Source organism: Coenobita brevimanus, chromosome 109 (genome assembly GCF_032717465.1).
Source record: "Coenobita brevimanus isolate Jiangsu-jjx chromosome 109, ASM3271746v2, whole genome shotgun sequence".
Lineage (NCBI taxonomy): Eukaryota > Metazoa > Arthropoda > Malacostraca > Decapoda > Coenobitidae > Coenobita > Coenobita brevimanus.
Genome location: NC_137062.1, coordinates 10,005,483 through 10,020,482, shown reverse-complemented (window position 1 = coordinate 10,020,482; position 15,000 = coordinate 10,005,483).

Sequence of the window (15,000 nt, the reverse complement as noted above, 5' to 3'; positions counted from 1 at the left end):
CACTCCATCAATTCCTGGGGCTTTCCCCGATTTAACTTTCTTCATTGCTTCCACAACTTCTATCCTACTGATTTCTTCCTGTCTTCTCACCTCCCTCCTTCTCCCAGCCATTCCCCAGCCACTTATACTCGCATTACTTCCATCCTCTATGTTCAACAATTCCTTAAAGTGTTCTCTCCATCTGCTCACTTTTTCTCCTTTCTCCATTAGTAATCTACCATTTTTATCTTTCACTCCCCTGCTAACTTCACTTCCACCCTGTCTTACTCTTTTCACCTCTTTCCAGAACATTTTCTTACAGTCCCTCCACTTTACACTCAAATTCCTTCCAAATTCCTCATCCACTCTCTTCTTACTCTCTCTTACTAATCTTTTCACCTCTCTCTTTCTTTCTACATATAACTCTCTCTTCCACCTCTCAACTTCTTCCACGCCCCTATTTCTCATCCATTCATTGTATGCTTTCTTCTTTTGTGCCACAGCCTGTCTCACCTCTTCAGTCCACCACGCTGTTCCTTGCACCCCTCTCCGTCTTCTCTTCCTTCCACATACCACATCACATGCTGCACATATTTCTTCTGTAAATATCCTACACACACCTTCCACGTCTCCCATCTGCTCCAATTCATATTTGCCCAATCGTTCCTCCACTTCTCTCTTATACTCTGCCTTTTTCTCATCCTCTTGTAACCTTTCCACTCTCCTTGCAACTACTCCTTCCTCTCGTCTTTCCCTTCTTCTATTCCTCCATCTTACTTGCATTCTAATTCTGGCCACCACCAAGTAGTGGTCAGAAAGTCCACTCCCCAACCTCTATGAGCTCTTGCATCCATTACACATCTTCGTATCCTTTCATCCACACACACATAATCAATCATTGCCCCTTTCATTCAGTTCACCACCCACCCTTCTCATCACTCGCCATGTATACCTGTGGATCATTTTATGCCTGAAGAGGGTATTGGCTATCACCGACCCCCTCCCATTCTCATCTATCTCAGCAGGCACACCCCACTCACCAATTATTCCATCCACCTTCACATTCCCAACTTTACCATTCATATCACCAATCAAAAACACTCTCTCATTCCTCCAAATTTTTACATGCACACTTCTACATTTGTCCAGAACTCTTCTCTCACTCTTCTAGCACGATCTTGCGTTGGCGCATACACACACACAATCGCCCACATTTGTATTCCAACTTTCAACTTTACCCACACAATCCTTGACCCAACTGATCCATACTGTCTTATGTTCTTCTTCCATCTTTTACTCACAACTATACATACTCCTTCCTTTGCCCTCTCATTCTCACCTACACCTGCACATATTCCCCATCCATACTCCCATTCTCTCACACTTTCTCCTCTCCATTTTGTTTCAGTTATTCCACATACAGCTTCCTAACTTCTGTATAGTGTGTTTTTTTTTTCTTTTCTTTTTTTTTTTTTGGTTATCGTGTAGAACAAACATCGGCGAGTACCATATGTGGCTATGATGGGAAAATAAATATTTTTGGGTCGTGAAAATAAGCCGAGAATACACATTATCGGAGCGTGAGGCCGCGAGGGGGGGGGGGGATGGTCACACCCGCGAAAACTTAAAAACTTATGTGAGAGCGAGGGGGTTAAGGTTACCTGGAGGTGACGCTGTGACGTTATGATACGAAGACATGATACAGATGATTAGATGATGCAGAGTTAGCACACCTTACTGTACCTGCAAAAGAAAGGCAGCATTGTAACAAACTCTTTCAATGAGAGAGAGAGAGAGAGAGAGAGAGAGAGAGAGAGAGAGAGAGAGAGTTTTGGTGGTCTTTTTTCTTGGTCATTCATTGTATATCATATTAACCTTTTTGTCCTCATGTCACAGTTGTCTTCTCTTCCGGTACTCCAGTTTTCCGACATATTAATCACTCAAGTTTTCCCGTACATTTAACTTTCTATAATCATGCTCTTTCACTCTGTTTTGCACTTCACTTTTACACTTCCATTTCTTTCAGTCTTGCAGCAGGTGTCGTTTTCCCACATCCTTCTCTTCTAACATTTTAGCTATCTTGTCAGCCTCTACCCAATATTGTACCTTTCTAAAGATTCAATATGTTGATCGTCCTTTCTCTTAGTCTCCATTTCCTTGTCTTTATTTGTTTATTTATTTATTTATCTATTTTTGAGATCACCCAAAGAAATCAATCTTTCAACTAACCTGTCACTTATCACAACTCTCCTCCAGTGCAGATTCTTTCCAGAACTGTAATCATTAACTTTTTACCGTTCATTTTCTTCTTCCTACGACATTTTAAATATCTTTCAGCATCTACCAATCTCTCAGTAATCTAGTCTTCATTCTTTTTCTCGCATAGGCTCTTATCTTGGCCAGATCCATCCCGGCACAGTCGATAATGATGCTTGTTCAGTACATAAATCTGGCAGGGCCTCGTTTTGTGTTTCATAATTTTCAAGTCTTTAGTCTTTTCTATTTCCTTATGTCGATATGGTCCTTATTACACCAATAATTGTCACCCAGACTGTTCCATCTCTTTCATATTAGTCTTCCAGTATGTTTTTCTGTCTTCTAATATCTTGCCATTTTCTTTCTTAGACTTCGATTATCTTTCCTAGTCTTCAAGTCTCTCTCATTCTTGTAGCCACTTTTTCTCTCCCCCACTACCTTTGTTGTAGTGGACCCAAATTTTCGCCAGTTCCAGTCAATATCGGCATTCTTCTTTCTTCAAATATAGAACATTTTGTACACCATCATTTGTGTATCTTTCACCAGTTTCTCCGTCTTACAGCCAGTCTTTCTTTCCTGCTTCCTGTGATGCAATGGCCTCAAAAGCCTTCTATATATCGACATAGCATTCACTCACTATTGTTCTTTCAGAAACTTTATCTTTACAGGCTGTCAGTCTTGTCTCCAGTATATTTCTTATTCACGAATATCTTGGTCTTCCAAAGTCTCTTTCTTACAGACACTCCTTTTCCCCCATTCCCACTGTCACAGTGGACCCAACTTTCTTCAATTACAGTCAGTATTGGTGTTCTCTCCTCCAGTGTCCTAGTCCGACAAAGAATCTTCCAAGACCTCTGTCTCTAACTTTAATAATCTCACATTTTCCCAGAACTTCCAGCCATTAGTTGTATTTTCCCTTTGTCTTCATGATTCCCCCAAATTCCAATATTCCACCATAATTATCACCCAATATTTCTTTCTTCGAATAAAGCAATGGTCCAAAATCATTATTTTTCAGTATTTTCTAGTCTTATAATCTTGCAGCAACTCACCCTCCCCCCTCTCTCTAGTCTTATAGTCTTGCAGCAACTCACTCCCCCCCCGCTCTCTCTCTCTCTCTCTCTCTCTCTCTCTCTCTTACTGGTCCCATATCAGCGCCATCGCTAGTCAATATTGGTGCTCTTCAGTTTGTTTACCTTCACGACTGACAGACTCCAACTCCGGGATGCTCTCGACTCTTCCCAGGCGTCCTCAGCTCGCCCTGGCTGTGATATTGCCCTCCAGCCTACCCATTGCCCACGCGGTATATATTGTAAGGGAAAATATATATAACCAGTTAAGTATAGTAGGCGACGTATTCGATTGACTGAAGCATATATATAACGAGGTGCATGAGTGACAGTGTGTCGTGTTTACTGACAAAGGAAAAAATTACATACGAGTAACTGACTAAGTGAAATGTGTACCCAGTCGATTGAAATACACACCATCTTCAGTCGGCCAAAAATGTATAAAGTTGCGTATTGCCACGCCTGTGTCTCGAAGACAAAGTTTTGTATAATCCTTGCCGTGTACAGCGTATTATTTGTTATGGCATGATCTCAGATTCTGCAGCCACTTTATCAGACAACGCGATATGAAACCGAGAGGCATGAAACCGCTGATGTTTCCTTTAGCATATAAATTATTAACCTGCATTTCTTGTCTCTTTCCACTACTTCCCTACCCTCTTTGCCTGCTTACATTCCTTCCTACTGCACCTCTCTGCCTGCTTCCCTATCTACCAACCTACCTCCGTCGCTACTTCTCTACATACTTTACTGCCTAACCCTTTTCCTACCTACCTTCGTCCAACCCGACTCCCTTCCTGCCTGCTTACGTCTCTACCTACTTCTCCTACCTCCCTCCCTATCTACATACCTGCTTGCCTACCTACCTTGTTACCCACTGACCTGCCGGTCTGCTGGGCTAGCTATTTACCTCGCTACCTGTCTTCTTCCCTTCTTCATTCGATATATAGGCATTAATACGTTCAGACAATATATATAATAGTTATAGACGTTATAATAAAGGTATTGCAATGAGTAACACTTACATAATAAGTCATGTCTGATAGTCGTACACATATTCTAGCTCAAGAATGTCCATGTATCACAAACTCTTTAAGCCTGACAATACAGGTATGTCATGAGCATGCAGTATAACCAACTGGAGCCAGTTATCTGACGTCATGGAAAACTACCTATGGAAAAGTACCAAAGACACACCTATGCACTGGTCGGTATATATAGGCTGGAAAACTGAAGAGGAAAGCAGAGAAGGAGAGAAAGGGTTGGAGTAGGATAGCTCGGTGGCTCGCCGTCACGCAACGTTACGTTACGTTATGTTTTGTTACACTGTCAAGTCTTCATACAACTTTGTACAATAAAACCCTGTAATCGGTAGAGAGGCGGTAGCTGAATCGGTAAAGGGGCGGCCTGCAGTCCTAAAGGGCCCAGGATAGAATCCCGGTATGGGCAGGGAACAGTTAAAGGATTTGAATTTCCTAAAAGCAGACTTTCCTGATCTACCATGACCTGATGACATGTAAAAATACCCCCCCTAATACCAATACACCAGTCCTGTCTGAGACAGCCTTAGCATGTATTCAATATGGATGGGGGGTGTTAGCGCCGAAGTGGTGACATGTGGAGGTGTAGGAGGACTACTGGGCCTTGGGACAGGCCACTACCCCAGCGAAATAGGCCCTGAAGCCTTTCCCCAGAGTCGGACACGTAAAAAAAAAAAAAAAAAAAAAAAAAAGATAGTTTTCCATGACGTCAGATAACTGGCTCCAGTTGGTTATACTGCATGCTCATGACATACCTGTACTGTCAGGCTTAAAGAGTTTGTGATACATGGACATTCTTGAGCTAGAATATGTGTACGACTATCAGACATGACTTATTATGTAAGTGTTACTCATGTCAATACCTATATTATAATATCTATAACTATTATATATATTGTCATTACGTATTAATGCCTACACCTACCTACCTAACTGCTTGCCCATCTGCATGGTCACCGTCCAGCATACCTTTGTGGTTACTGCCATACATACTGGTCTGCCTCTCTCCCTGCCTGCCTTACTTCCTGTCTTCCTACCTATCTACCTATCTACTCGCCTTACTCCATGTTTGCCTCCCTGCCTACCTCCCTCACGGTCTACTTACCTATCTGCCTACTTAGCACCATACGAACATCATTGTTTACCTACATACCACCCTTTCTACCTACCTACCAACATCACTTCCTACCCCCACCACCTACTAAAATAGCGACACAAGCGAAAATATATATATATATATATATATATATATATATATATATATATATATATATATATATATATATATATATATATATATATATATATATATATACAGTATATATATATAAGTAACTTTTTTTTTTTTCAGTTATACCAGTTAATAGCAGGTTCTGATAAAATCTTGGTGAGGAAGTAAATCACTGAATTCTGAACTCACTAACCATTGATCCTAATGTTATGCATATTTTACTGTAAATGAAGACATTTTAGGTCACGTGGCCTTTGGGTTGCTCTGAGTGTGTTGGCCATTCTCCACTATCAGGTGGCTAATTTTCAACTACACCTTAACCTTCAAAATCAGTCCATAATTCCAGCCAGTAGAGCACACACAACACACTGCCATAAATCTGTCATCCCAGCTCAAGCGCGCTAAGTTTCTCGACTTCGTCTTCTGGAATATGAAGCCACTCATCTGAAATATATACGGACTCCATTAAACAAAATCTTATTCCAGTTATATGGTACATGTACACTGTGTCCTTTTAAAGTGAGAAACAAATTCATAAAGCTAACAAGGGAAAAGAAATTGACAAGGTAAATGAGAGCGAGGAAACTACGTGAAAATGGAAAGGTTTAAGAAAATGATTATCTATCCTCTCTCTCTCTCTCTCTCTCTCTCTCTCTCTCTCTCTCTCTCTATACAATTTGGACCATGAGATGTTACAAACAGCCAGAGTTGAGAAATCTGACTGCTAATTTGGCCAAAACGTACCTTTGGACATGTCGTGGTGGCAGTCATGTTTACAGCATATATATATATATATATATATATATATATATATATATATATATATATATATATATATATATATATATATATAGACATATATATATCATCATCATCATCATCATCATCATGAGCCATTATAAGTCCACTGCTGAACAAAGGCCTCCCCCAACCTTCTCCACGAATTCCTTGACAGAGCCAATCTTTGCCACGTTTTCCCTGCAAATTTCTCTATCTCGTCTCTCCACCTCCTGTCTGGCCTTTTTCTGCTACTCTTACCATCTCTTGGTGTCCAGTCAGTAAGCCTCTTGCTCCATCGATTATCCCTTGTTCTTGCTACATGGCCTGCCCACCTCCATTTCTGTTCTTTTATAACTTCTATAATATCTTTGACTTTAGTCTGCTCTCTCACCCAAGTTGATGTTTTCCTGTCTCTTAAAGATATTCCCAACATTGACCTTTCCATTGCTCTCTGAGAACGAATTAATTTATTTTCCATCGATTTTGTCAGTTTCCAAGTCTCACAACCATACGTCATAGCTGGAATTATACATTCGTTATATACTTTTCGTTTCATACAAACTGGCAAGCTATTTTTCATAATTATATGTTTACCGAAAGCTTTCCATCCAATTGTAATGCGTCTTTTCATTTCGCTATGATTATCTTTCGTTAATTTTAGTATTTGTCCCAGGTAATTGTACTCCTCAACTTCTTCAAGAATTTCTTCACTTATTCTTATGATGCTCTTTGGTGTTTGAGGATTAAACATTGCTTTAGTTTTACTCCGGTTCATCTTTAGCCCTACTTTGAGACTTTCTCTGTTCAGGTCATTTAACATTTCTTGCAATGTCTCTGCTTTTTCTGAGATTAGGACAATGTCATCTGCAAATCTTAAATGGTTTAGCTTTTCTCCATCTATGTTTACTCCTTTGTTTTCCCAGTCTAGCTTTCTGAAAATACTTTCTAGGCATGCTGTAAATAACTTTGGTGAAATTGTATCTCCCTGACGCACGCCCTTCTCAATCTTAATTTTCTCTGAGTCCTTATGTAATTTAACTGTAGCATTTCCCTCTTTATATATGTTTTCGAGCAGTTTTACAATGTTCTCATTCACTCCTTGTTCTCGCAATGAATTTATAATTGCTATGTGCTCCACTGAGTCGAAAGCCTTTTCGTAATCAACAAAACCTAAGCACAGTGGTTTATTATATTCTGTAGCTTTCTCAATTAGCTGATTCATTGTGTGCAGATGATCAGTGGTCGAATACCCGCATCGGAATCCTGCCTGTTCACGAGGTTGGTTTTCCTCTAAATTTGTAGCTATTCTGTTTGTAAGGACTTTAGTGAAAAGTTTGTAAATGACCGATAGCAAGCTAATGGGTCTATAGTTACTAAGGTCTATTGAGTCGCCTTTTTTAAAAAGTAGAATAACAGTTGCATTACACCATGTTTTGGGAATTTTCTTCTGTTTTATACATTGGGTAAATAAGTGAGCAAGCCTATTTTGTACTTCTTCTCCTGCATCCAACAGTAAATCTGCTACTATTCCATCTTCTCCCCGAGCCTTCTCTCTTTCATATTTTTAAAAGAAATATTTACTTTGTCTGGTGTTACCTCAAGTATTTCACTTGTGTCAAGAGAAAAGTTAGCTATTGGTACTACTGCCTTTGATGCATACAGTTCTTTGTAAAATTCTTCAACTCGCTTCAGCATCATATCTCTGCATTTAATGGCTTCACCGTTTTTGTCTTTTAGTGATGTAATTTGTTGCTTTCCAAGTGCCATTTTATTACGGACCTGTTTGAAACTTTGTCCTTTTTTGATGCTTTCTTTGATTTGATCCATGTTTCTCTTTCTTTTTTCTTCTCTTTGTCTTTTGTTGATAAGCTTATTTAATTCCGCTCGTTCTATTTCATCTTTCTTTGTTTTTACTTTCATTACCTTTCTTTTTTTCATAAGCTCAAGTGTCTTCTCTGAATACTTCCCGGCTTTGGCTGTATTAGGTTTTCCTACTACCTCTGCTGATTCTTTTAGCACTTTTGTTCGTCTGTTAGTTTGTCATCTCTCTCTCTCTCTCTCTCTCTCTCTCTCTCTCTCTCTCTCTCTCTCTCTCTCTCTCTCTCTCTCTCTATATATATATATATATATATATATATATCTATCTATCTATCTATCTATCTATCTATATATATATATATATATATATATATATATATATCTATCTATCTATCTATCTATCTATATATATATATATATATACCACGTCAGACATCTGCAGACGATCTTGGACATGGCAACTTCCAAAGCAGTAATGAAATGAATGTGGTAAATCCTCTTCTAACATAATTCGAATTCTCTGTCCACCTCAGGCCATCGTCAGGTACTACAAATATCCTAAATACTCAGCAGGTATGATAAAAAGAAGAAACTAAGACTTTATTGATACTATAAAACTAAAGAAAACTAAGTAACAAAACCCTCGTCCCCGTATAAAAACTCAAAAAGAAATGCCACGAGTCACTCAGGGAAGACCCAGAGTTGTTTCAGTTGAGGCTTTGGAGTAAGTGACTTTGGCTCATCCCTGAGTTTTTGGCATTTCTTTTTGAGTTTTTATTCGGAGAGGAGTTTTTTTTTTTTTAGTTTTTAGTATCAATAAAGTCCTTGTTTCTTTTTTTTTATCATGTCTGCTGACTATTTAGGACAGTTGTAGTACCTGATGATGACCTGAGGTGGGACGGAAATTCGAATTATGATTACATGAGCATATATAGATAGATAGATAGATATAGATAGATAGATAGGCAGACAGATAGATAGATAGATAGGCCAACAGATAGATAGATAGATAGATAGATAGATACAGAGAGAGGCAGAGAGAGAGAGAGAGAGAGAGAGAGCACTATTCCAAGTCACCCTCCAACACCAAATCTCACTATAAGCATTAACCAATGGTGCCTGGAGCTGCTGCATCTGATACTTGTGTACTTGTCCTCTTTATATTTACCGAACATTCCCAGTCCTTACATATAATTATCTACTTTTACTGTATAGTTTTACATATACATATTGGATATGGCCATCATTAACTCTTTCATTACAAGAGGTCATCCACACCCAAATGCAAACGCCTGACTTCGGCTTCTCTCTTGGTGGCGGAGGCATTATTTCCAAGTTACACAGACTCCTCTAAGCAAGTAACGTTAACAGCTCACAAGAGGCGATGTGACCTTCATCCTGCAAGGAATGTCGACTTCTTTCTGTGGGTGACGCAAAGATCTTTTTTCAGATAATAACAAAATATCACATGTGACACATAATTCAATATTTTCAGGTACGACTGACTTCTCTTTTATTAACGTCAAGTTTCTCTACCTTGTTCTTAGAGTCTGTCTCATTATATATATATATATATATATATATATATATATATATATATATATATATATATATATATATATATATATATATATATATATATATATATATATATATAAAATCTGTCAATTTACTTACATATCTTTCACTAAGTCATCAAGTTCTCCCTCTTTTCAGGTGACGTCGACTCTTTCCTTGCAGGTGTTATTTAAACTGCAGGCGAAATTGACTTCTTCTTTGAAGGTGGTACCGACTTTTGTTTGCTAAATAACATGGCTTCTCTTTGCAGGTGACGCTGATTTCTCTATGCAAGTGATTTCCACTTCATGCCGTAGTGCAGTTTGGCTCTCTCTACACGTGACGTCAGCCTCTCTCTACAGGCGACGGGAAATTCTATTTGCTGTTCACCTCGACATATCACGGCAGGTGACAACGACGTCAACATTTTCAGGTAAGGTTGCCTTCCATCTTTTCTTTACCTTTAAATCTGTGTGTGTGTGTGTGTGTGTGTGTGTGTGTGTGTGTGTGTGTATTTATCTATATATCTATCACTATGTCAAGTGTTCTCTCTTTTCAGGTCACTTCAACTCACTTTCCTTGTAGGCGTCATTGATCCTGACGGCAACACACACTTCTTTGAAGGTGGTGTCACTTCTTCCTGCTCGGAACATTGACTTCTTTTTGTAGGTGACGCTGATTTCTCTGTGCAACTGATGTCCACTTCAGTCCGTAGTGAAAGTCGACTCTATCAACAAGTGACGTCGGCCTCTTTTGGCGGGAGACGGCAACTTCTATTTGCAGGTGACCTCGACGTATCACGGCAGGCGACCCCGACGTAATAATAACAGGTAAAGTTGCTTCTTTCTTTTCTTTAACGTTGAGTGTCTCTCTCTCTCTCTCTCTCTCTCTCTCTCTCTCTCTCTCTCTCTCTCTCTCTCTCTCAATATCGATTTTTGTTTCTTTGCAGATGACACAATCTTTACCGCTCACATCGACTTGTCTTCCATTGCAAGCGATGATGAATTCTTGTCTTCAGTTGCCAAAGTCTAAATCTTCTGAGGTGGCACCGCCTTCTAATCGCAGATGTAATCAGCTTCTGTGTGCAGGTGATGTCGAGTACTTTCTGCAAGGACATCGACTTACCTCTGCTGGTCGCTTATGATATCGAACGCTCCTTGCTGGTGATGTTGAGTTCTCTCTGCAGATAAAGAATCATAGACTTCTTCCTGCAGGTGACTTCGACTTCTCTCTTCAGGCGACATTTCATTTTCTAGGAATGTGGAGTGGACTTTTCTCTGCGTTCTCTCTACATGTGGCAACACCTTTTCTCTACAGGTGACACCACCTATTCTCTGCAGGAGACGCTGACTACTCTTTGCAGGTAACACCGACTAATCTTTGCAGGGGACGCCTACTACTTTCTACATTTGACACCGACTACTCTATGCAGGTAACACTGACTACTCTCTGCAGGTAACACCGACTACTCTCTGCAGGTAACACTGACTACTCTCTGCAGGTAACACTGACTACTCTCTGCAGGTAACACTGACTACTCTCTGCAGGTAACACCGACTACTCTCTGCAGGTAACACCGACTACTCTCTGCAGGTAACACTGACTACTCTCTGCAGGGAACACTGACTACTCTCTGCAGGTAACACCGACTACTCTCTCCAGGTAACACCGACTACTCTCTGCAGGTAACACCGACTACTCTCTGCAGGTAACACCGACTACTCTCTGCAGGTAACACCAACTACTCTATGCAGGTGACGCCGACTACTCTATGCAGGTGATGTCGACTACTCCCTGGAGATGATGCCAACAACTCTCTGCAGGTGATGCCTACTACTCTTTGCAGGTGATGTCGCCTACGCTTTGTAATTAAAACTAACTACTCTCTGCGAGTAACACCGACTACTCTCTGCAGGTGATACCGACTACTCTCTGCAGGTAACACCAACTACTGTCTGCAGGTAACACCGACTACTGTCTGCAGGTAACACCAACTACTGTCTGCAGGTAACACCGACTACTCTCTGCAGGTAACACCAACTACTCTCTGCAGGTAACACCGACTACTCTCTGCAGGTAACACCAACTACTCTCTGCAGGTAACACCGACTACTCTCTGCAGGTACGTCGGCTTCTTTTTGCGGGAAACGTCGACCTCTTTTTGCAGGGATTACTCTAATCACTATCATCATCACTATTTTCATCGTCATGATTGGTATTATTTTACTATTATTACTGCTACTAGGCTACTATTATTATTATTGCTATTATTATTTTCATCATCATCATTGTTTTCTAATTATTAAATTGTTGTTGTTGTTGTTGCTGTTAATTTAGTGGTAACATATTCATAGCAGTATTTTCCATGACACATTTTCTTCATTGTTGGATTTTTGGCAGAGATTCATGGCTTTCGGGCGGTTTTTAGGTGCATAGTTGATGTGTATCCGGCCGGTGTTTAGTTCCATTTTCTGGCGGGTGGTAGTTAGTCTGCCAAAGCTATATAAGGCCTGGCCGAAGCTTCCACGAGCAGTTCGGGTGGAGCAGCAGCCAGAGCAACATGTCCTTCCCAGCCTGCCAGGCCCACCACAGGAACCCACACATCCTCCACACAACCCACTACTCCTTCCCCACCCACCACCACCTCGGGGAAGGTCAAGTGGTACAGCTTCAGGCCAGGTTATGGCTTCATCACGAGGATGGACAACCAGCAGGACATTTTGTCCACTGCACCGCCATCAAAAAGCCAAACCTCAGGAAGGTTGGAAAGTCCTTGGTGGAGGGGGAGAGAGTGGAGTGTACTATCACAAGAGTGAGTAAGGGGCCAGAAGCTGCCTCTGTCACTGAACCTTCGGGCAGCCCCAGAGAGACGCAAACATCCACGTCAGTGTGCAGCTGATGAGGATAGTACCACCTAGGCCAGCAAAACTGCATGCAGATTACCTGCAGTTGCAATTGCACAAGAACACCAGGCAGCCCTTATCATAGCCTATTAATCCCTCTGCTGCTCCGCCACAACAAACTGCCCTCGATCTCCATCCTTGAAGAGGCAGTCGGTGCTGTTACCTCTGCTCTGCTGCCTCCTCTGCCCTCTAAAGGACGAAGACCACAGGGGCAAGAAGACCGCAGGAGCAAGAAATGCCCGGGGGCAAGAGGACTCTGGGAAATAAAAACCAGGAAAAAGTCCTCAGGACAACTGTCAGGAAAAAATTTCTTAGAATCACTAAGTTCTTACAGCTGAGATAGGATCTAGTTATGTCCACCAGTAATAACTGGTCTGTCTAGGCACAGCTGAGATAGGATCTAGTTATGTCCACCAGGTAATAACTGGTCTGTCTAGGCACAGCTGAGATAGGATCTAGTTATGTCCACTAGGTAATAACTGGTCTGTCTAGGCACAGCTGAGATAGGATCTAGTTATGTCCACCAGGTAATAACTGGTCTGTCTAGGCACAGCTGAGATAGGATCTAGTTATGTCCACCAGGTAATAACTGGTCTGTCTAGGCACAGCTGAGATAGGATCTAGTTATGTCCACCAGGTAATAACTGGTCTGTCTAGGCACAGCTGAGATAGGATCTAGTTATGTCCACCAGGTAATAACTGGTCTGTCTAGGCACAGCTGAGATAGGATCCAGTTATGTCCACCAGGTAATAACTGGTCTGTCTAGGCACAGCTGAGATAGGATCTAGTTTTGTCCACCAGGTAATAACTGGTCTGTCTAGGCACAGCTGAGATAGGATCTAGTTATGTCCACCAGGTAATAACTGGTCTGTCTAGGCACAGCTGAGATAGGATCTAGTTATGTCCACCAGGTAATAACTGGTCTGTCTAGGCACAGCTGAGATAGGATCTAGTTATGTCCACCAGGTAATAACTGGTCTGTCTAGGCACAGCTGTGATAGGATCTAGTTATGTCCACCAGGTAATAACTGGTCTGTCTGGGCACAGCTGAGATAAGATCTAGTTATGTCCACCAGGTAATAACTGGTCTGTCTAGGCACAGCTGAGATAGGATCTAGTTATGTCCACCAGGTAATAACTGGTCTGTGTTGGCACAGCTGAGATAGGATCTAGTTATGTCCACCAGGTAATAACTGGTCTGTCTAGGCACAGCTGAGATAGGATCTAGATATGTCCACCAGGTAATAACTTGTTTGTCTATAAAACAGTTGAGGTAGCACCTAGTAATATATTTTTATTTATCAGGTAAGATCGCATCTCGTGTTGAAGGTGACGCATACTTCACTATATTTGGGTACTGTTTACATCTTTTATTTTACTAACGACGACTCTCTCTCTCTCTCTCTCTCTCTCTCTCTCTCTCTCTCTCTCTCTCTCTCTCTCTCAATGCAAACTTTTGCTTTTTTGCAGGTGACTTGATCTTTACCACTAACATCGACTCATCTTCCATTGCATGGGATGGCAAATTCTTTTCTGCAGTTGCAAAGTCCCTGTATTAAGAGGTGGCATCGTCTTCTAGCGGCAGATGGCATCCACTTCTGTTGCAGGTGTCGTCGAGTTATTTCTACAAGTGACATCAACTTCTTCCTGTTGGTGACTCTGACAACTCTCCGCAGCAACAACTTCTCTCTACAGTTGACATCGGGTTCTTTTTGAACAAGGGACGTCAACTACACCCTCCGGATGACGTAGTGTTCACTTATCATATATCGTTGTTTCTATCTGCAAGTGACATCGACTTCTACCTATACGTGACGTGTCCTTCTCTCGAGGCGGGAAGTCATCTCTCACTCTTGACTTCGACTTCTTTCAAAGTGACGCCAGTTTTATATGAAAGTTACACAGACTTCTCTACGCTAGTAACATTAACAGTTCTCTGGAGGCGGTGTGACCTTCTTTCTGAGAGGAAAGTCGACTTGCTTCTGTAGGTGACATGCTGCGTAGAAATCTGTCTGAAGCTAATATTAACATATCAAAACAGTGACACATTATTCAATAATTTGTGGTAAGTTCCACTTCTCTCTCTTCATTAGCGACAAGTTTCTCTCTCTCTCTCTCTCTCTCTCTCTCTCTCTCTCTCTCTCTCTCTCTCTCTCTCTCAATACAAGCTTCTTTTTTGCAAGTGACATGATCTTTACCACAAACATCGACTTGTCTTCCATTGGATGAGATGGCAAATTCTTGTGTTCAGTTGCAGTCTCTATATTAAGAGGTGGCATCGTCTTCTAGCGGCAGATGGCATCCACTTCTGTTTACAGGTGACGTCGAACTCTTTCTGCAGGTGACGGGAAATCTATTTGCAGGT